Consider the following 22,173-nt stretch of genomic DNA (forward strand, 5'->3'; position numbering starts at 1 on the left):
GGGTAGGTTTCACTGTAAATGCATGAAAATATATTGTTTGTCACACATACGTATGATTCTATAAATGACATCTTCTGACATGTTCCACCACTGGAAGGAAGAGTGAAAAAAATGGCTTCTTTTGCAGCATGATGTTTTACGACACTTACTCTTTTTGTTTTACAGTTTCTTGACAATTACAACATGAAGTCCTGTCTATTAAGTATTATGGTTTTGGCTTGGGAAGATGTGACTTTTTTACTTTTTTAGTTTTGTCCCATGCACACTGTTATAATATATTGTTGCTCATCCATCAAAAGTCCAAGATTTCGTTTTTTGGAGGGGACTCGGGACAGTTATCAATGCATGTGCCTAATGTCATCCATATAAATGGTTTCACAGAAAGAGTAAAGCCAGTGCTTGACTTCTGCTGAAAAAGTTTGAAAACCAATATATGATGTTACAATGGCCTGAGCTGGGATGATGTTGCTGCCACTTTTGTCTGTCCCATAAGGATAAAAGAGACGTTTGACCTAGATACATCACTTATAACAAGTTTAGAATGTTTTCCACAATTTTGTATATCATCAAAAAGTCATTCCTGGAGATCAAAGGGTCAATTTTGATGGTTGTTGGGCCAACTGTTTGTCGCCGGCCCACATCAGCAATGAGCCAATAATCATCCAACGAGCCAGAAATTGCAAAAGAGGCAAAAGTTATTAAGTTAGGATGATGAGCTAATGATCACATCAATCAAAGCATGCAGCAGATTTATGGGTTAGCAGAAACTTCCTCTGGAATAAAATGAGGGAGACAAGATATATCCAAGTTACTCTTGAATGAGCCATGATTGTTCTTTAATAGGGCATTTTTTCTATCCTGCGATTTGCAACCAACCAGATATCCTTGCAAAAAAATAGGGGATAGTGTATGTCAGCCTGGTGTTAGCCTGGAATCCAAACCTATTATAGCTCCGGAGTCTCAGGAGCTATAATAGGTTTGGATTCCAGGCTAGCCTGGTGTATGTGTCCAGTGATGGGAGCGGATGGGTTGTAAACAGGGCGGGGCAGTTGTTGGGAAGGAGCCGACCTTTGCTGATGCTGGCATGCAGGGTAACTATAAGGCCCCGTTCTTGATGCAAAAATGAAACTGGTTTGGTTCGTTTTGGTATTGATTTGTGAACATGAACGCTCCAAGTCGGGTTCAAGCCGTTTTGTTCCAAGGCTGCTCTCAGTCTCAGGGATGGTTTGTGATGAGGTTTGTGATGATTGTAATTAGCTGCAGTTAGCGGCGTCACTAGGGAAAGGGAAAGTTTTTAGCTGTAAATCGGATATTTCCAGCACATTTTTTAATCGTAAAATCTTGTTATGGCCGCCAAGTCTTACTGGTCGATTGGGGAAAATAGCAGTCCTGATATCTATTTGGGGGGATCAGGAGGTCCAGAGAGGACTTCATGGCAAATCAGGATCAATCCGTCCCTGAGTGAATCCAGTTTCTCAAAGCCCAGGGTACATGTATAATGGGGGTCTAACAAAATACATTGAATATCAACAGAATCATTAGTAGGAAAAGAAATCCACAGAAATGACTTGGAGTTGCCCATGGGAATCTGTTGACTGTCAGCGGAGGTGAAAAACTACTTGGCAGTTCTGGCAATATTACAGATCCTGCCATCACAGGTCAGAGGTTAATGCAGTTATAGTGCTGGAATTTCCAGACCAGCATGTTGTGAGATTATCATTCACTTATATGAAGGCTTACAATCTTCATTGTCCACCAATTCATGAGCTGTGTCATCGTTTATACATACTTTCTTACTGCTACAGTATTCAAACTGCCCTAAATTGTTCCTTTTTAGCGACCCCTTGAGTTCGGCCCAAAACTTTCAAAACACTAGCTGCTGTAGAATGTTTTGTGTTTGTGAGAGTCCTAGGAAACCCAGAGTTCACCTTTGCACTAGCCTGGATGCTAGACCTCTAATCTGTGCAGGGATGACAGACTTCCCTATAGCCAGACACCAGATGATGTACATGATCACTCAATCTGACAGTTTGACAAGATTAAAAAGCCATCAAAAAACCATTACCTACTCAATGACCTGAACTAAGCCCTGCTCATCATTATGTTAAAGACCAGAGTTCGGGTTATGAAGCTGGACTTCCAACACAAGAAAAAGTTTGACCCACCCAAAGGTTTGGACTGACCATACAGCACCACTAGCCTGGGTGCCATCCTATTACTCCCTGGGCTCCTACACTTGCTAACCTTAAAAAATTGATTTTTTTTCAGGAGAGTGTAGGCGCCCAGCTAGTAATCGGATGGCACCCAGGCTACAGCACCACTGCACCATGTACCAGTCCGTCTACCAACACTGATGAAATTTGGTATCAAAGAACTCATGCTAAGACTTAGATATTTGGACAATTAATAGAAAAGAGCATGCAGGCCCTGTAGTCTTGTTTTAGGCTGTTCTCTTCTTCTTCTTCTTTACTGCTTAGCCTCAAATCTGTGATTATCAGCAGTTGCGCATGGGTTAGAATAACTAAGATACAACACAAGTGCTCGGTACTAATAAAACGAAGGGAAATTAAAGGAAAGGCGCTTTATCATTACAAGACCCACGTTTTGTTGAGAAAGAACATGGACACAATTTACATGGGTGTTGCCCAACAGAAGAGGTCTCAGGACATGAAGGGGCAACATCCATATGAGCTGAATTAGATTATATCAGATTTAATGATAATTGATGAAGATAGCTCTTTTCCCCAGAGATCCTAGAGGATACCAGTCCAGTTTGGGGGCACTGACCCACCAAAATTAACCCAGATTAGCCGGCAAAATGCCATAAGTCTTTCCACTTGACTCAATTTACCTTTATTACTTTAGCATTATATATACATTGGCGTCATAATAATCACAACTGCTTAAAGAAATTATACATCTCTGCTGCACAGTAAAGTACAAGTATCTTGATTCAGATTGTAGAAAGCTATACTCCCACTGGTTGTAAAAAGAAAGGCAGATCTAGATGTTTTGTGAAGGGTACAAATCACACACTTTTTTGGGACAGGCTTTTTAGCGAATGCCCACAAACGCCCACTCTGGCGAAGTCCGCGCTGAACGAATCTAATTTTTTTTGCTTGGAATATGTTCAGGTTGTGCTCCCATTAATTAATCCTAAGTTTCAAGTCAATCCATCGATCCGAAGTTAAATAAAGTGAACTTGAAGATTCTTACCTGGCTTTTTAGCGAATGCCCAGCAAAAAAAGGCTTTTTAGCGAATGCCCACAATATCAGCCAAAATATCGGCCATCGTGACACGGGCGCTAAATCTAACACCATAAACATGTTCAACAAGTTGTCCCCTGAATGTGTACTCAGTTTCCGTACTGTACACGCCTGTAAAGTCACTTTATTTTACGAAATACACGGCGCGGCCCGCGGCACGTATTCGGGCTAGAGGCCGCTAGTAACCTGTCCCAAATATGCAAATGAGCCGCCATATTGGATTCTTACGTCCGGGGCAGTGGGTTCCCACGCCGTGTATTTCGTAAAATAAAGTGACTTTACAGGCGTGTACAGCACGGAAACTGAGTACACATTCAGGGGACAACTTGTTGAACATGTTTATGGTGTTAGATTTAGCGCCCGTGTCACGATGGCCGATATTTTGGCTGATATATTGGGCATTCGCTAAAAAGCCTTTTTTGCTGGGCATTCGCTAAAAAGCCAGGTAAGAATCTTCAAGTTCGCTTTATCTAAGGGCCTCTTTACACCTACGACATTTTAGAGTCGTGCGATCATCGTCGTGGGCGACGTCGCCGGCGACGGTATTTTTTGGGCCGTCTAAAGACGATCAAAACAATCGTACGACGGCAATAAACGGGAAATCCTCGAAATGTCGTGCGACCACCTCGGACCCAGTCGCACGACGTTCAGCGGGGGGGCCTGTGGCTGTGTTTTTTTCGTCTAAAGAAGAATCGTCGCCGGCGACGGAAGTGGGTGATATGCTAATAAGCCTACAGCGTGCTGTTTCCTGTCCGGGAAGGAAAGTTTCTATCGTTTTCTTTGTAAATATGCATGCAGTTAGCAATGGAAACATATTTTTCTCATCCGAAACCGGTTATTCCGGCGCGACGAGCTGCTACCAGTGGCTACTTCTCTAGTATGCCCCTATTCCTCGATCCCCGGGACATCCCCGGCGGCGGCCACGAACTCGGGTTAAATCCCGTCCGTCTCTGTACCAGCCTCAATCTCTTTCTTTGTTGAGCACCGTTCTCAACGTCTCATCTGCAGGGCAACAGTTGTTGCAAAGTCAGTAAAAGCTTCATCTTTTGACGAAAACAAGCGGTTCCCCCGCCATTTTGAATTTGAGCGCAAGAGTTCACTGTGAGTCACACGCGCACATCAATGGAATTCTGCGCCGCGGGGGTCCCATGATATTTCCTGACCGTGTGTCTAAAGAAAACCGTCGCCTACGACGATGATCGTACGACCTTATAACATTGTAGGTCTAAAGTGTGCCTAACTTCGGATCGATGGATTGACTTGAAACTCAGGATTAATTAATGGGAGCACAACCTGAACATATTCCGAGCAAAAAAAATTAGATTCGTGCAGCGCGGACTTCGCCAGAGTGGGCGTTTGTGGGCATTCGCTAAAAAGCCGATGCGCACTTTTTCGATGTATCTTGGATATAGCTTTCTTCAGTACTAGTCGCACATCTGTCTTTTTTAAGAAATAATCCAATTTACCATGGTTTATCAAACCCACCCTTAATAGTATGTAAATAGACCTCTATCAGTCTATGAGTATTACAAGCAGCTAATCACTAATTTCTCTTGTCCTGTTCTTTGCACATCTCCTCATCCATCCTCATTCGTAGCCTTTGTTTGCACTTACTAACATTGGTCATCGCAGCACTGCTAATAGTTCACTGTAATGCAGGCTCAGCAGTATCGAAGATGTTGATGATGAATATGAAACATGTGACATTTCCCCCATGTGTGGTCCAGTTTCTTACTTCTAGGATGTCATGCGGATGAAGTTTTACAGTGAAGATAAAGTTGTCCCATAGATCACAGCTCCACCTGGGAGTCACATGTAAGGGGAGGACCTGCACCATGTGGGGGTAATCAGGGGGGCAGGGAGGGGCCCTGTCATCTCTGCCGCTCCTGACAGGGACTGTAAATTTGGACACAGAAGGCTGATAAGGACAGAGCTGGAGACAAATGGCTGATTAGAAAGGTGTGATCTGAGCCTATAAGGACCAATTTTTTTTTCCTGGTGAATCCCCTTGGTTGTGATTCAGGTTACATGTGTGTAGGGACTGAGTCCACATGTACATGTACTAGTAGGAAGTTACCTGCAAGTAAGTTATGTAACCTGGCCATTAAGGAGAGAGTGTTGACTGGGGTATAATAACCTGGAATACAGACCCGATACACACTGTACTTGGACATTTTCTGGACGTACAACAATGACGCAGGATATGTTGCCTTTTTCCCTGGGTGTGTATCGGCTCCACTCGTTGTACGTCAGGCATTTTTATGGCCCGTACAACTTCGTCACATGTTACCTCCAAGGTGAATGTACGACGAAGTCATGCAGGCCATAAAAATGCTGACGCATCACGGGCAGGGCTGATACACACCCAGGGAAATTTGACATACGTCATCGTTGGGTCTTACAGTGCCTGAGGAATGCCAAGCAAAAGCCCTAGATAGGAGAGACTGGTGACCAGGTTACTGGTGCTGAAGAGCTTGGATACATTAGCTATCATGTAGCATTGGCCTGTGTAAGCACAGGCAACAGTCTGCACTCTGAGTTATCACTAATATCAGTGTTGAGTTTTTCAAAAATATTTCTTAAATGATATCTACCCACAAAGATGTAGCCTGAGTACCAGCCTCCATAGTGACCACTGGTTCAAAAAAATTCGCTTGCTAACAAAAATTTTTGAGCCAGCGGTCACTACGGAGGCTGGCACTCAGGCTAACAAAGATGAGCATTTATGCCCCAAACTTGTTTCATCACACACACACATGGCAATAATCAAGGTCACCACAAACAACACTTCATCAGGAAGGGGCTGACATGACATATGCTTTTCCTGAGATCCTATCAGTTCCACAAACATGTTCCCAGTCCCAAGTGGCAAAGTAATCTCTAAACCCTTATCAGAAAAAGCATTATTACAGAAGGGTAAGTGCTTTGATCACAAGAGATGTGGAGATCAGATAATGACATTCTCTGCAGTTCTCCTGGGTTCAATGAAGCAAGTGTCTTAGTAAACACTATTTAGCTTATACAGATTTAACACTGTTCACTTCACATCCGGAAATCCAGTTTCCGGATTTGAAGGCGTCCATCTTGGAAATCCAATTTTCCAACTTTTTTTCTACTGAACATACAGATTAGTTTTACATGTCATTTGAAAGAGCATGATTTCCCTTGCGTTATGGTACCTCTAATTTGGTCATAAGATGTAAAGCTATGAAGATATTCCTTTTTAAAGTTGCCCAACCCATACCTACATTGATTAGGCCTGGCGACTGTACTATTGCCCAGACTTTGCTAAACTGGGGCCACAGGGGGCTAAGAGTGGGCTATCCCAATGATAATTGATGATAATTAGTCCTTCCACACTGTTGAAAACACTCGCATAATGAGTTATCACACCTAGCTAGTCAGTGTAATTAGCACTTATTTGACAATTTTCTCCTGAGGTGAACAATCTGATTTGAACAAGAAGCTCTATCAAACCTCCTTGATTTGACTTTGCCAGATCACAGTGCTTCATTATTTCAAACTAATAAGCTAATGTTGTCAATTAGCTTGACTACATAGGACATCTGGACATCTGCAAAGAACAAAAAAAAGGATAATGTGCCTTGGTTGTATTCATATAAGCTGTGATAAATGTAACCAAGATGTAATGGTGTAAAACGATTTTGACCTTTTTTAAAGAAATGGTGGAAGAAACCTTGAAGAAACAAATCAAATGCAACTGTAACAGTTCCAATTGTCTTCCCTTGGCCCTCGCCGCAAAAAAAAGAATGTTAAGAAATCATTGGGAATTTTCATAATTTGTATTTGGGAGATTAAAAAAGCCTCAATGCAAGGAGGTTACAGGCCTATATATTAAACCTCCTTGCCACTGTTTAAGATTTGCTTCGAGTCCTGAGTTGTGGATTTGTTTCTTTGTTAGCAAGGCCTTAGACCATGTATAACTTGATTGCTGTTTGAACTCTCTTATCGATCAAAAGCCTTCTAATTGTTCGCTTGGCCCATGAATATAACATCTTTATTTGACCAAGGATATATAAAACCTCCTTGGTTTTCCTTAATGGCAAAGATTTGTCCACTGTCTTATAAAAACATTTGTAACATTATGTAACAAAGCTTCAGGTAGACAATTTGCATAATACTTACTGATCACCCATACAAAAAGAGTGGATAATGATACCTACCAATTAACATGGTTAACACAGAGCTTGAAATTGAATGACAATGGTCCATCATTTACACAAGTTTGTTTTGTTGTTGTTGCTTGCTGGTAATATGACAAGCAGGCCATCTTTGCACAAAGATTAACAAAAACCAGGGACACTATGAAATGTCCTTGCAAAAACTTAGCCATGCGGCCTAATAGTTTAATATGTAACAAAGGCTTTTTGTTGCGGGACAAACTGAGCAGGCGAGATGAAAATGATACACTTAAAAAAGTTAACATGAAGAACACTACGTAACGGTTTTGTTTCGAACCTCCTCCTGAGGTAGTCTGCAACGGTTCAGAATAAAATGGTTTCGCAGAATTGTAATTGTGCAGGATTACAACAGAGTTATGCAAATTCAATGTAAACCGTTTTCAGTGCGGGTGCAAGTTTGCATTGCTGACGCAAAATGTTAACCGTTTCAATTCTGGGTTCATACGAAACGGTTTGAAGCATTTTATTTTTTTAATCATGAACGTGGCCTTTAGTTATTGTTTAATAAATGTGTTTCAGACGGCAGCTAGTTAACACATTGCTGTGGCTAGCATGTTTTTATATCAGGTTAAAAATGTTTGATTGCATTTACCAATTATAACAAAAAATAAGTCAGTCTCCCCACTTGAATTGCATGGGTATATCTCCCAAGATAGCTCTTCCATACGGCTTTTTTACGAATGTATTCAAGGTGATATTATCTTATAATGTAAAAAAAGTGGTGGAACCTCAGACTGAGGACAAGCATGATGCTTTTTTGTAGCTAAAAGTACTAGTGCAATCAATGCAGCAGAAAACCCTATAACTCCTGTATATCATAGCCAAGAACAGTGTCCCGGTCACCATCATGCGTCACCCCTACGCTTCTCAACAAGTGTATTGGCAGTTCTTTTTGCGCAAACTTTTTAAAACTGTGCTGCACCCCTCCCCACACTTTCTGTCTCAACCAATGACACTTGACTTAATAAATTAAATATCAGATAGCAACTTGAATGACAAGACTCATTTGATAACAGACCATTCAGTACACTCAATGAATTTTACATGTCATGAATGAATTTGTTTGGACAAGGCGCTGGCGGTTCAAGTCTGGTCTTGCCCGTCCCTGTAACGTTACATGCGTCTCATCCTCCTTTTTTGTTGGGTGTGTAGGCGGCATCCCATATGCAAGAAAACGTGTAGCAAACATAAGAAATATGAACTACTGCCAGACGAAATAAGCGGCTCTTCTATCGCTATTTGAATCGTGCGCGACTGTAATATCTTCCACCACGGGTCAGGTGCACTGCGCTTCCGTCTGTTGGTCTAAAGAAAACGGAAACGGTACTGAAACGGTTCGCATGGGTTTAAATGACGCAAGTGTAAAGTGGGCCTAAATGGGTATTTTACCAGACTGCAGACTTGTGATTGAAAGTATCTCTATCATATAATAGTTAATGGGTTTGATGCCTGCAGTTTCAAAGAGTTTAATTGCAAATGTCATGACCTCAAACATATCTTTTAATAAGGGCATTGCTGCACTTATGTTGTTTTCTTTGACAGTGCCGGGGGGACTATATTAGTTGGACAGTTTGTAAATGAAGAGACCTCCTTGATTAAATTCTGAAACTATTCAATGATCGAAGAGTTACATTTTATGAATGTATTTAAAACGGGCAAATAGAGTAAGTATGTGAGATAGCCATAACATATTAGCACCTGGTGATATATAATGTGGGCAAGACTGTAGTAGCACTTTTTATAAAATTTGGGCGTGGGTCAGTTGTTTCCGAGTGGATGATGCCAAAACAAACTGACACTACCAAACTAGCCACTACCTTTTCCCATGAGCAGAAGTGAATGTGAGTATGTGAGTATATAGTGGGAAATTTGGGTGAACAGCCGTGAACCAGATTCATATTCTTCCCATGTAAATATGGAGGGGTGAATGTAAAACTTGCGTCTTCATGACAAATGAGTAAAATGGGGTGAATCTGTCGATGAGTAAACCAAATTGCACTTTACAAATACAAAGGCGAATCCTTGCAACTACGTCATTATGTGCATTGTTTCAAGGGCTGAACGAATGGATCGACATTGACACTATCAAAAATTCTATAGACAATATGTAGTAGGTTGGTCGGGAGTGGTGGCTTCGATACTCTTCTAAGTTTATCAGTGTGTATTATCTTTTAAATGAGCCGTTTATCTCCAGTGTCTGTAAATTAAAGTACCTTTTTTTTTCAATGAACAGTGCACACCCTGTACTCGTATTGCAGCTTAAGTTACTCCTAAACCTTTTAGCGAAGTTGTTTTAGAAATTGTCAATACGTATTGGGAATCCCCACCACAAACATCCACCAATTTTTGAGAAACCATAATGTATTCACATTGTTATGCAGCCCAGACTTCCACCGCTATTGTTCCTGTATGCAAATGAACATCACTATCACAACATCATGAGTGGCTCAGTAACGCTCCATTCAAACAAGGACAATATTATATAATGTCCTTGATTCAAACAACACCTTAGGTTAAAGAATTCAATTTTAAAAGATTCCAAAGTAGAGAGAAGTCAACAGTGGAAGATTTACAAAGTTACGAAAAATTAAACACCTCTGTAATTGAACGGGTATTTTCTTATTTCTTGATATCAGAGTCTCCAGTCCTGCTTTTGAAAAATTCTTAGTTTTGCCAAGGAGGTTGGTTTTGCCAATTTCAATAAGGCACATCACTCTCGCTTGCGGAAAATATATTGTGTGTATGTCATGCCAGGAAAGGTTAAAGAATGCATTTAAACGTATACAGTATCTATACTCTAAAAGCAGTCTCAGTAACAATTAAATGAACTAAACACAATAATATCGAGAAGAGTAGGGTCGCGGTGTGCTTCGGACCAAAAATCAGAAGCGGTTACCGTAGCTTTTCACGCCGCATACTCAACCTACAGCCTCCCTGACTAATTAGTCGCCAGACTTGCCACTCTCATGATCAACATCCCCTGTTCTGTGATTTTAGCAGGACTTGAAATTCAGTACTGTACTTTTCCTGTCATACTTCAAAGTAAATAAATCTATCCCGTGTTACTATAATGTTAGTAACATAAAACTACCTGCACCGGCCTGCTAATTTCAAATACACCATCTAATCATTTTCCTGTTCTGTTCATCAAAAATAGTAATAATTTTAAAGTGATATATAATTAAAACCTTTTTAAATCCTGTAATCTGTTCTAAGGGCAGTAAGGCAGTACAAAGTGAACATATTGTTTTATAAAGAAAATGGCCACAACCTGAATTGGATCACAGACCTACTTTGAATCATACTTGCTTAATTAGACTGTATTTCACACCAACTGGCAAAGTGTGAGTTGAGTTCTAGAGAGCCAGGCATTGGCAATAGAGAGCCTGGCCATTCCCACATGGCCTTTGAACCTTGGTCGATTTACATTTTTCACACCTTTTCCACCAAATTACCAGTTCAGTGGGCGGGCTTGGGGTCAATGGTCTAGGTGATTAAAGGTGTCATAGCCCCCTATGGGCGAAAGCAATTGCCACTCAATTACTGGTATTAACCCATATGGCCAGTATGAAGCTGCATTGTGCTAAGCTAGGACTACATCGTAAACATGCATTTTCAACTGATCATATCTAAAGTAGTGAATATCACTGACTAATAATTTTTACATGATTATGTTCATGATGAAGAGAGCTTTCAGCTGATACCCAACTTGTAGGCAAAAATCAATCATTTCTGAAGATTCCTGATAGCTTCTGTTTTTCCAAATGTGAACTGACTAGTGTTATTTAATCTTCTCCTAGTGTCAGTAAGTCAGCCAGGGCTGATTAGACTAGGCTTTATCTATGATACTGAAAGTTAGAATACAAGTACTGTACATTCAAGTGAAAACAATGACTTTTGTATGTACTATAACATACATAAGGTTTTCACTTCTTTCTTAGTTTCTAAATTCTAGATCAATTGATATAACGGGGGCGCCCTAATATCGCACGCGCCCTAACATCGCACGGATTTTTACTGACCTTATTTTGCATAAGTACACTGTATTTGTGACCACTAACTATGCTGATAAGGAAGGTAAATAAATGAAGTTCATGCACATAGCTGTCAATTGCATTCAAAACATATTTATACATTATTCATTTCTTCATGAAATTTGGCTCTGTCTGCGTGGTTTTAAGATAAATACGTTTTGAATAAATCGGACGTAAACTGGTCATGTTACGTTACTACTTTGAATTAAAGCAACTTGAGGACACCAAGCTGCATTGGGATTTTAGTTTGCTTCTCTACATTTTCCGTCTCTGCTGTAATCACCATTCCTTCCACCCCCACAACTAGAACTTTCCCACTTTCTGATCCACCCTCCATTGATTTCTATTGATGATAAAGCCTTAAGTAGGAAATTAAATCCCACCAAGATTAACTCCATGGAGGTGAGTAACCCTGCGTATCCAAATTGCCTCCAGTGAGACTTATTTATTAGATATACATGTTCCCACCCTGAGAGGATCAGGACCATTTGGGATGGGGAGAAAGACTTGATTTTGAATTACAACGCATCAAGGTGACTCCTGCAAGGATGCACCAATTAGATTATACGGTTTTTGAGGGAATAGTCATTTCTTTCAGGAAAGCAGAGTAACTAGGTAGGTTTAAAAAAAGCCATTCATGCCCAAAATGTGAAAGGTAAATTTAGATCTTTTCATCCAGTTGCTTGAGTATCTGTCATTTGGCATATCTAATTACCTGGATATCTAACCTTCGTCAACCGTAGACCTAAAATGTAGGAACTATATCATTTACACGTACACATGAGTACAATAGTTGTAACTGTATTCATCTTTACAACATCAAGACTAGAATTTTATATTTCAGGCAGCCTTCTGCTTCATCAGATGTATCAAATTCCATGGATCCAGAGGGTGGAGGTTAGAACCCAAGCCTGGAGTCCAGTCTTGTTAGCCTTGGTCCACTCCCAAACGGTCACTGCTCTGCGGAGTTGCAACCGTTAGGAGCAGGCCAAAGCTTACAAGGCTGGACTCCAGGCTAGCATTCGTCCTTTCAGATGGGGAGGTATCTAATGGTCCTGTATATGAGGGAGCTTCTGCACGTAAAAGAACCCAACACACTTATGATGAAGAGTAAGGGTGACCTGTTGTGTTTGGCTGAAGCTGTAGCAAAGCTGCATTGCATCGTGCTTCCAGTGCGACCTGCTTAACCTTTACCTTCACCTGTAGGAAGCAGTCAGGCATTTCAACTTTTCCTCCTCGCATCTGCTTGGAGATAAGATCACGCACAAGCTTGCAGCTGGCATGACACAGTCTCCTTGGCCCCAGATCATAACCAACCACCATCTGCCAAAGTATGTGAAGTTTCCCTTTCTTTTAAGTGCATTAGGCCCACTAAGCTGGAGAGTAATATTTTGTTAACCATGTAGTTACACAACAGGACACATTTCAAGCCCCGAATCCCCACTGGATCTGCTGAGCCTAATGTAGGTAAACAGGGTGACCGCCCTATGTTCCGAAATCCCTATGTTCCGAAATCCCTATGTTCCGAAATCCCTATGTTCCGAAATCCCTATGTTCCGAAGTCCCTATGTTCCGAAATCCTAGTGAATGTTCCATCACACATATACATCGCATATTTGACCTCAATCCGCACTGAAAATTTTTCTTTGTATACTGTAAGTCTATTATGTTCGCGAGCACTTAATTTCGCGAAACTTAGCAAGACAGGAGTTCGCGAGGTTTTTGAGCAAACGGGTGTTATCAATTTTTTCGGTAGCGCAAGGTAAAATGTTGATATTTAGAACCCTCTTAAGCGCTATTTCCGCATTCTGAGAGGCAAAATTGTTGAGTAAAGGTATGTCTTATCCTGCAACATAATTTTACGCCGAGGAGCGCTTGCGGAAGTTTCCCGCCACGCATATACGATTTACATGTATTTAATTTTGTTTCGAAAATTAAGCAAATGTTGTCTACAGAAGAGGCTTGGCTACATTTTCATCGATATCGAAACGAAGGCCGCGAAAAACTGCTTTAATTGTTCCAAAACGCGGTTTATTTTGGGTAGCTTTTGCTACAACTTACAAACTGTTGTGAAAGACTCGCGCCATCTTGATCACGTGAAACACTAATGCTTTTTTCAATCAACCAATCAGAGCACAGGTTATATAATTTGAGCTAATCAGATGCGGGCATGTTGCATATTCATGACTTCAACATGGCGTCCGCGGATTTGAGTCGGCCTGTGTACTGAATATTACAGCGGTGGAAATATGTTTCATTTTTCAAGTTTATCTTTTATATATCCCGATAGAAATGGAATTGATCGATGGCTGGTCCTTCGATACAAATTCTTTTGAGGTTTTCGGCTTTTAGTTGCAGGAAATAGTTTGCAAAAAAAGTATAACATGAATGACGCTTGTATAAACCAAGGAGGTTAAAATTCTGGATGTGCCGATATATATTTTAGATGATTGACGATGTGAAATTTCAATTTGTCAAACTTTCACAATCGGCATCGGGGCCATTTTTTCGGCATCGGGCCTACAATTCTCGGCTTCAACTGTGTTTTGTGCCTCTCTGCCGGCGAAGGAGGATCAATGAGGTACTGAATTATGTGTGTAGAATCGGTAGAATCATGGTAGAATGTATCAAATTTTGTTCTCACAGATGCCAAAAAGAAACGAGATGTATGCCCTTATACCCATGGGCATTTGGCCTCAGCTCCGCGGACTCAATAAACAATAGCGAGTTTTCTTCCCCGCTGAGCAGTTGCGTTAGACTCTCCCGGTCGTTAGTTATGCAAATACCCGTCGGCCTCCCGTCGTCCCTTGCGCGAAAGTCGCTCGGCGAAGCTAACTTCAAAATATCTGGACCTGTTGCTGTCCATTGCAGTCCCCATTTGGCAACGTAACAAAGTAACAGCATGCTTACAAAAGCTGTGTTACACTGCAGATACGTCATAGTCGTTTTAATGGACGGTTTAGCACGTTTATCGCCTGATTTTGGCTGGTAAATCTGGCTAGAATTACGATATCTAGTGAGTGCGTAAGAAGCAAATAGGAACGCATGTACAATGCTGGTAGACAAATATATGATGAATAAGATATCTATGTTCACAATCCTGGCATTTCCAACGCTTATCATAATGATAGTTTAGTTAATAGCGGTGCCGAACCCCTTGCGTGCATGGCACCGGCCCGGCTGGCCATGATGTCATTGTTCCGTGAACAGCGGTGCAGGCATACTGCCGGTAACGGTCATGTCGGGAAAAGAAGGATTTTCGGGCGTTACAAAATGCCTCGTATCGTCCTTTGTCATCGGTATATTATCAACTAGGAGTTTTCCATGGGTAAATAAGACACCAAACGTGAGAATCACCACCAAGCCAAGTGCCTGAGTCGAGGTAATTAGCGGAAAATTAGGCTGTTTGAAATGACCTTTCGTACCTATCGCTCATTCCTCGCTCCGCTCGGAATTCGCTCTTGGCGCCTGCTTCCGGCGGAATTCGGGCGAGGGCGGCTTTCGGGTAAGTTCGGGATCCGCGCGCCCTTCGGGCGAGGGCGGCTTTCGGGCCTATCAAACTCTCCTTCCGAGGCCTACAGCCTATGTTATACCTAGGATCTTTGACACAGAATCTGTACAAAAAGACCGACATATTACTAGCAGAATGTAGCAGACGTATTAGTTCAGCCTTCAGCGCTTTGTTTGACCAAGGTTTGACCATGTAGTTTGTAGGGTGGATGTTGTTACAAAGATTAACCTTGTTTCAAGGTAGCCTGGTTTCAACCAAGCCCCGTGTCCGCCCGCCGCCTGTAACGGCTATCCACCCGCGGGGAGGGGAGAGAAACCCCCGGACAGCTGGAGTTTGCGTGATACAGACTAGTTTCAAGGCTATTGAAATAAAAATGGCCACAGGCTGTAACGTTAGTTGCAGTGCTTGCGATCGTCTTCTCCGCTATCTACTTTTTCCCGATCCTCTCACTGATTTCTTAAAAGATTAATTCCTCAAAATAGCTAAAATTGAACTTACGACTGTCCCTCCACTAAAACTCGTAATCCCCGGGGGGCTCCAATTTGCAACTAAACAATAGAACAGATCGCTGGCGTGCCGTGCTGGCCCATTGAAATCAGGGCAATTGACACGTTTATGTCAATTACAGTTTTGACGCTTGCGGCCCACTGAGGACAAAAGGCAGTAATTTCAAACTCTCTCCTTCCTATTTTAACCTCCTTGTATAAACTTAGAAATACCGACTTGAATCTTGACAAACAAGTTTTTAATGTGAACAACATATGCGAAAGGTGCCGACATCGATTGTACTCAAGAATAACAATACCAAAAAAACAAAGGAGTTGGATTTTCTGACGGAGGACGGCATCCTTACGCCCACAGCGTCATAATATATTGGATACACGCAAAATGTCGGTGCGAATTTTGCGATTTTCTCCTATACCGTCGTGACTGAAGTCACTAGAGTCAAGCCTAAAGTGTACTTTCTTTTACCGTTCGTTGTAAGAAGTACTTAGTAAGTAAATAATGACTAATTGGATTTCGGAACATAGGGACTTCGGAACATAGGGACTTCGGTACATAGGGATTTCGGAACATAGGGACTTCGGAACATAGGGATTTCGGAACATAGGGATTTCGGAACATAGGGCTGTAACCGGTAAACAGTACGGACTGCAGAAGTAGAGGCGGATTATGACTCAACTGTAAGCATTACCAATAGCCACCAGAAAGAAAATATTCAATTCCAGATGTAATATAGGTCAATGACATGGTAATGGGTAACCTTCCAATTACATCCTGATCATACTGAGTTGGACCAAATCGCATTTTTGCAAAAGGAACCTCCTTGCCCAGGGGACGTCCACATTTCATTATAGGACCTGTAGGAAGTGGGACACAGCCATTGAACAGGGCATGAGGGTCTTCTAGGGGTTGCAAGAACTCTGACTTAATGGTTACGACAAAGTTTGGTTATCTCATAATAAAGAACAGACAACTGAAAGATACTGAACTGATAGTATGCATTGTCAAGAGGTTGTCCTTCATGAATCTGCCAGAACAACCATGACACACCTAGGAACAGTTCATCATAATTGCAGAGTGGGACAGGTCACATAGGCAAGATGTTTAGTCATAAACCTACCAAAACCAATGTCCTTGGCAAAACTTACCAAGTGCTCATCCTCAGATAGAGGATAATTTCCCTTGTACCTTTCAACGTGCTCAGGTGCTGAACCTTGCATTGTACTAAAGAGTGCCAGGTAGGTTGCTGGGGGGGTATAGCACCATTTTCATGCCAAAGCTTGGGGGGGGGGTCTCTTTCACTTTAGATGCTGTACTCCTATCCCACCCACCATTTCTGATATGGAAACAACAGTGCAATAGGAGACAGAACATTTCTTCTCAGTGTGATGAGCTGAGATATAGTGTAACATGAGACCATCGAAAATATTTCATGATTTACAGTACAAGGACTAAATCTGGCACTGTGAAAATACCACTTACAGTGTATCTAATCTGGAATCTAAAACACCCCAAAGAGGCCCAGAATAATGAGTTCATCCTGTCAATCAGACTATCAATTACCCCATCCTTGGCCTACTTTCCCACTTGTCATATTTACGGACAAAATCTTCATACCAAATGGCAGAAATAATTTGGCAAACTGGCGCTCCATGCCCGTTTAGCTGGGAATCATTCTCCAATTTGCAAAATTACGTCTAGCAGCTTGTGATTAACTCTGCTTCACCTATTACTTATGGCCATATAAAAGTGTGCTAACAGGCCTGCTTTATTGAGTTATGAATATGTATCTTACATACTTAAGCCCTGTGCTGATATTGAATTTTTCATCAAAAATAAGCTTATAGTGATAGTTCCTGTCACAGGAGACCAAACAGTGAAAAGTAATAACCTACGGTATCAGTGCCTTTATTTTTGTCCCTCAAATTAGATACAAGGTTGTGAAAGCTGCCTAGTGAAAGCTGCCTATTGGGTACCGTCCATTGAAGAATGGATTGAGAGATACTTGGATACATAATTTCTTCTGACTCACCCCTTTTTTGACAGGAACGTATCATTGGATGAAAGATTGTCAGCCCTTTTATTTTCTTCTTTTATATTGACCTGAGAAACCCCAAGTTTATCTGTTACTTTCTCCCTCCTCCCCTTCTTTCATTCCTTCCCTCATCTATAACTTCTGGAGGCAAAACACTGGACTTGCCAGGCTTGCCTCACATCACTGTTGATGTTTCTGGCTTTTCCTTGCATACAGTCAGAACCAACATACCTGCCATCTGGCTCTGATTGTGCACCCTGCTTGGTGACATCCACACACAACAAGGCCCCTCTGTTCCACATGACAGCTACATGGATACACCTCCATGACCCCTGACATCTCCTTCCTTCCTGCATGATGAGACACAGATGGAAATATTTAACTCCAGGCTGTACCAATGCAATGTCTTGTAGCTCATACTTGTACTGCGTGGGAAAGTTTACATGCAATGCATACACTGTTAGGAACATGTCAAGTACAAGAGTGGGTGAACAACTACAGGTAATGTTATCTAATACTTTCGTCATCAGATCTAACAGTTTGTTTTTTTCCTTGAGGGACTGTTTGAATCATTTTGACAATGGTGTGGCAGGTAGGATCAAGGAGGTTTTTATTTGGTGAAAATCTGTGTATTTGCTCACACATTCCTAGACATCATAATATTCACCCTGAAGTTCTACCAGTAGGTTACCCTTTCGAGTAATGAGGCTGTGCCTAGATTCCTCCTTGGTCTGGTTCAAGGCAAAGTTAGGATGCTGAATAGTACATTTCAAATGTTCATGAGTAAATGTTCATCCATCGCTTTACATGATAGAAGTTTTCAACTACATAATCTTTGATAACATGGGAGCTGGATAGAACTTAAAGGGAAACCAAGTTCTGGGCCTGTACTGTAGTAGCTCACCCCCTCCCCTCCCCCATAACAAATTACAAGAGTTATATCTTCAGATAAACTTTCTCCTGACCTCACAACACCTCCCAGCCTTCCTGTGGGTAGAAAACAGGAAACACAAAACCCACAAAGCATATCCCACCAACAGCTGCCATTGATACTTCTGACACTGGATAAATTGTAGCTCCCTCTTTAATTAATAACATACATGGCTAGCTGTGTGTGTAATTTGTAGACTGTTTTTGAAAATGACTGCCATTTTCCTTCAGTTTATTTGCCATGACTTTGTCGAAAGTTAAGATGTTGTAGACTGTTTTAGAACTGGAAACGATCAATAAGTATGAGAAATTCCTTGTTTTTCCCTTCTTTCATGTAGACACGGTGTTTCGGAAATTGTTGTTGTTTGAAGTTGAATAAACTGGTATATGGACAAGGCTGTCTTGTAATCCCTTTGGTTTCCTTCTGAAAGGTGGTGTCTCTGTGTTAGTCTGATTGACAGGTTGGTTAGTGCATGGGCGTCTCCTTGATAGTCTGATTGACAGGTTAGTTAGTACACCCCTGGTGGACGGAGCAGTGCTAAAACCACATAGTCATACACTTCCCGGGTCCTATCTATTACTTAGAACCCGACTGTCTTTCCGAAGCATATAATACAAATATATATATCAAACGTTTTTGTTGATGTGAAGGTGTTTGTAGCAAAAAGCCAAAGGAAGGAAGTTAAAAAGTAGAAGCTTCCATGGCCAGACCATGACGAATCCTCTAGCACCTCTGACCTTAGTGGGACCAATGTAAGTGTTGCTGCATAATTAAAAGAAAACAATCCAGCCTGTGTCTGTCATTCAAATTGCTCAGGTATATAAACTGACCCAAATGTGAAGAAATACACAGCGGGAGTTTCTTCACGACACGCACACTTCGCACGTACGTGTATTTCGTCACGTCGCGCGAATTTGGCACGCGCGTGTATTTCCTCTTCACCACAAGAGTTGACACGTATTTCTTGAGCGAATTGAGGTGGCAAACGGGCTGCTTGTATATATTCCGAAAAACTCCCCCTGACGGGAGCCGGCTACGTATTTGAGCCGCGGGGTTTTCCGGGACTATGTAACGATAAACACACTGTGTGTATTCCTTCCGCTAAGACGATCTTTGCACGCAAAACTCCTCGGCCCGGCGGGTATTATTTACTGCCCGGGGTTTTACGGACTATGTTACTAAAACAGACTGCGTGTATTCCTTCCGCTAAGACGATCTTTGCACGCAAAACTCCCCCCGCGGCCCGGCGGGTACTATTTTCTGCCCGGGGTTTTACGGACTATGTTACGGTAAAACAGACTGCGTGTATTCCTTCCGCTAAGACGATCTTTGTACGCAAAACTCCCCCCGCCCGGCGGGTACTATTTTCTGCCCGGGGTTTTACGGACTACGTTACGGTAAAACGGACTGCGTGTATTCCTTCCGCTAAGACGATCTTTGTACGCAAAACTCCTCCCGCCCGGCGGGTACTATTTTCTGCCCGGGGTTTTACGGACTATGTTACGGTAAAACAGACTGCGTGTATTCCTTCCGCTAAGACGATCTTTGTACGCAAAACTCCCCCCGCCCGGCGGGTACTATTTTCTGCCCGGGGTTTTACGGACTACGTTACGGTAAAACGGACTGCGTGTATTCCTTCCGCTAAGACGATCTTTGTACGCAAAACTCCCCCCGCCCGGCGGGTACTATTTTCTGCCCGGGGTTTTACGGACTACGTTACGGTAAAACGGACTGCGTGTATTCCTTCCGCTAAGACGATCTTTGTACGCAAAACTCCCCCCGCCCGGCGGGTACTATTTTCTGCCCGGGGTTTTACGGACTACGTTACGGTAAAACGGACTGCGTGTATTCCTTCCGCTAAGACGATCTTTGTACGCAAAACTCCCCCCGCCCGGCGGGTACTATTTTCTGCCCGGGGTTTTACGGACTACGTTACGGTAAAACGGACTGCGTGTATTCCTTCCGCTAAGACGATCTTTGTACGCAAAACTCCCCCCGCCCGGCGGGTACTATTTTCTGCCCGGGGTTTTACGGACTATGTTACGGTAAAACATACTGCGTGTATTCCTTCCGCTAAGACGATCTTTGCACGCAAAACTCCCCCCGCCCGGCGGGTACTATTTTCTGCCCGGGGTTTTACGGACTACGTTACGGTAAAACGGACTGCGTGTATTCCTTCCGCTAAGACGATCTTTGTACACAAAACTCCCCCCGCCCGGCGGGTACTATTTTCTGCCCGGGGTTTTACGGACTACGTTACGGTAAAACGGACTGCGTGTATTCCTTCCGCTAAGACGATCTTTGTACACAAAACTCCCCCCGCCCGGCGGGTACTATTTTCTGCCCGGGGTTCAGACTATGTTGCGGTAAACAGACTGCGTATATTCCTTCCGCAAGGAGGTTGGAAATATATTTTTACGCTTTTTGTTCAAGTGGTAAAATAGAAATTATCGACCATTTCTAATTAATTCTATCTAATCCATGCCTTAGCAGACGTCGTTGTTGCAAGCTTTTCCTCGGTAAAAAAATTATAAGTTTCGTTGTATGCATTTCTTCTTAAGTTTAATTCTTGGTGTTTCCTCAAATGTCAAACGTATAGATCTATCATTGATAGATCTTGAAAGGTAAGTCCTGATGTCACTTGTAGATACTGACATTGTTTACTCTGGGACGCGATGTTTGGTGGCAAATGAAGAAAAAAACAATTTTTTCCCCTAGAGTTTGGCTGAAACGATTACACCATCTATGTACTATCCCCAATTTTCAAGAGTACTAGTAATTTTCTGATTAGACATTAGTTTGTTAATTTGAACTCTATTTGCTGCATTTCTAAGAATTGAAACCGTGAAGATTTACTGGGTCAGTGGTGTTAGGGTTCACATTTTCAAAGCATATTGCAAGTGTTAGGTAACATATTATAAATTAGAAATATAAAATAGAAATACAACCCACCAGCTCCAACACAACTTTCAACAAATACGCAATGAAGGATAAATACAATCAGTGAAAAAGATTTCAAATTGGACACAATCTCAACACTGAAATTCACAAGAAATCCAGTTGCTTTAGTTGCAAGCGCATGAACTGTGTTCTATTGTGGATACTGCTGTAGTCGACGTCGGATGCAACTTAATCAGTGACTCACCTTCAGTGCCGTTCTTGTTTACCTTACATGTTTCTGTATCTTGTACATGTTGAACTGTATGATAAAGCGCCCTTCTCACTGGACCCGCGGCACGCTTGCGGCGTCGCAGCGCCCTAAACTGGATTTGTGTTACTCTTGACTTTATAATGAGAATATCATTCAAAACGTGTAAGTATGACCCAAAAGACAACAAAAACACAAAGCTTAATAGGATTCGTTTTTTTCGATGACATTCGTCGAGTGCCGCGGGTCCAGTTGGGGGGGGGGGGAGTCTTTGGGAATAGATCCAAAGTAGCCACTGAGAAGTCAAATATTGCGCTAGGGAATGATGAGCAATGATGTCAAACCAAGGCGGTTAAAAGTCTATTCTAATCTTCTTGGTCACAGTGGGAAAATTGAAAGTATCGGCTGCTTCTGTCTGATTCATGCTTTAGCAGACGTCATTGTTTGAAGATATTTTTTTTGTTCGTACAGAATTATCAGTTTCGGTGTGTACCTTTCTTTTAACTTCCTTGGTTAAATCCATGTTGTTTCCTCTTCAAAT

The 22,173-nt window shown here is 42.0% G+C and overlaps 2 long non-coding RNA genes across 3 annotated transcripts in view; one reads left to right on the forward strand and one right to left on the reverse strand.

Moving 5' to 3' along the window:
• LOC136431060 (uncharacterized) overlaps nucleotides 1-22,173 on the reverse strand; it is a 57,869-nt gene that overhangs the window by 17,664 nt on the left and 18,032 nt on the right. Inside the window, exons 1-2 of one of the 2 annotated variants that reach the window (XR_010754978.1) lie at nucleotides 18,519-18,656; nucleotides 17,785-17,903 (exon numbers count right to left, since the gene is read on the reverse strand). This is a non-coding gene — a long non-coding RNA (uncharacterized lncRNA). Of the gene's footprint in view, nucleotides 1-17,784; nucleotides 17,904-18,518; nucleotides 18,657-22,173 lie in introns of those variants that run through there. The other variant, XR_010754977.1, reaches the window with a different exon arrangement.
• Nucleotides 15,097-15,425, forward strand: LOC136431062 (uncharacterized). Its single transcript, XR_010754980.1, has 2 exons — nucleotides 15,097-15,253; nucleotides 15,373-15,425. It is a non-coding gene; the product is annotated as an uncharacterized lncRNA (long non-coding RNA).

Source organism: Branchiostoma lanceolatum, chromosome 3, assembly GCF_035083965.1.
Source record: "Branchiostoma lanceolatum isolate klBraLanc5 chromosome 3, klBraLanc5.hap2, whole genome shotgun sequence".
In the NCBI taxonomy this organism is placed as follows: Eukaryota; Metazoa; Chordata; class Leptocardii; order Amphioxiformes; family Branchiostomatidae; genus Branchiostoma; species Branchiostoma lanceolatum.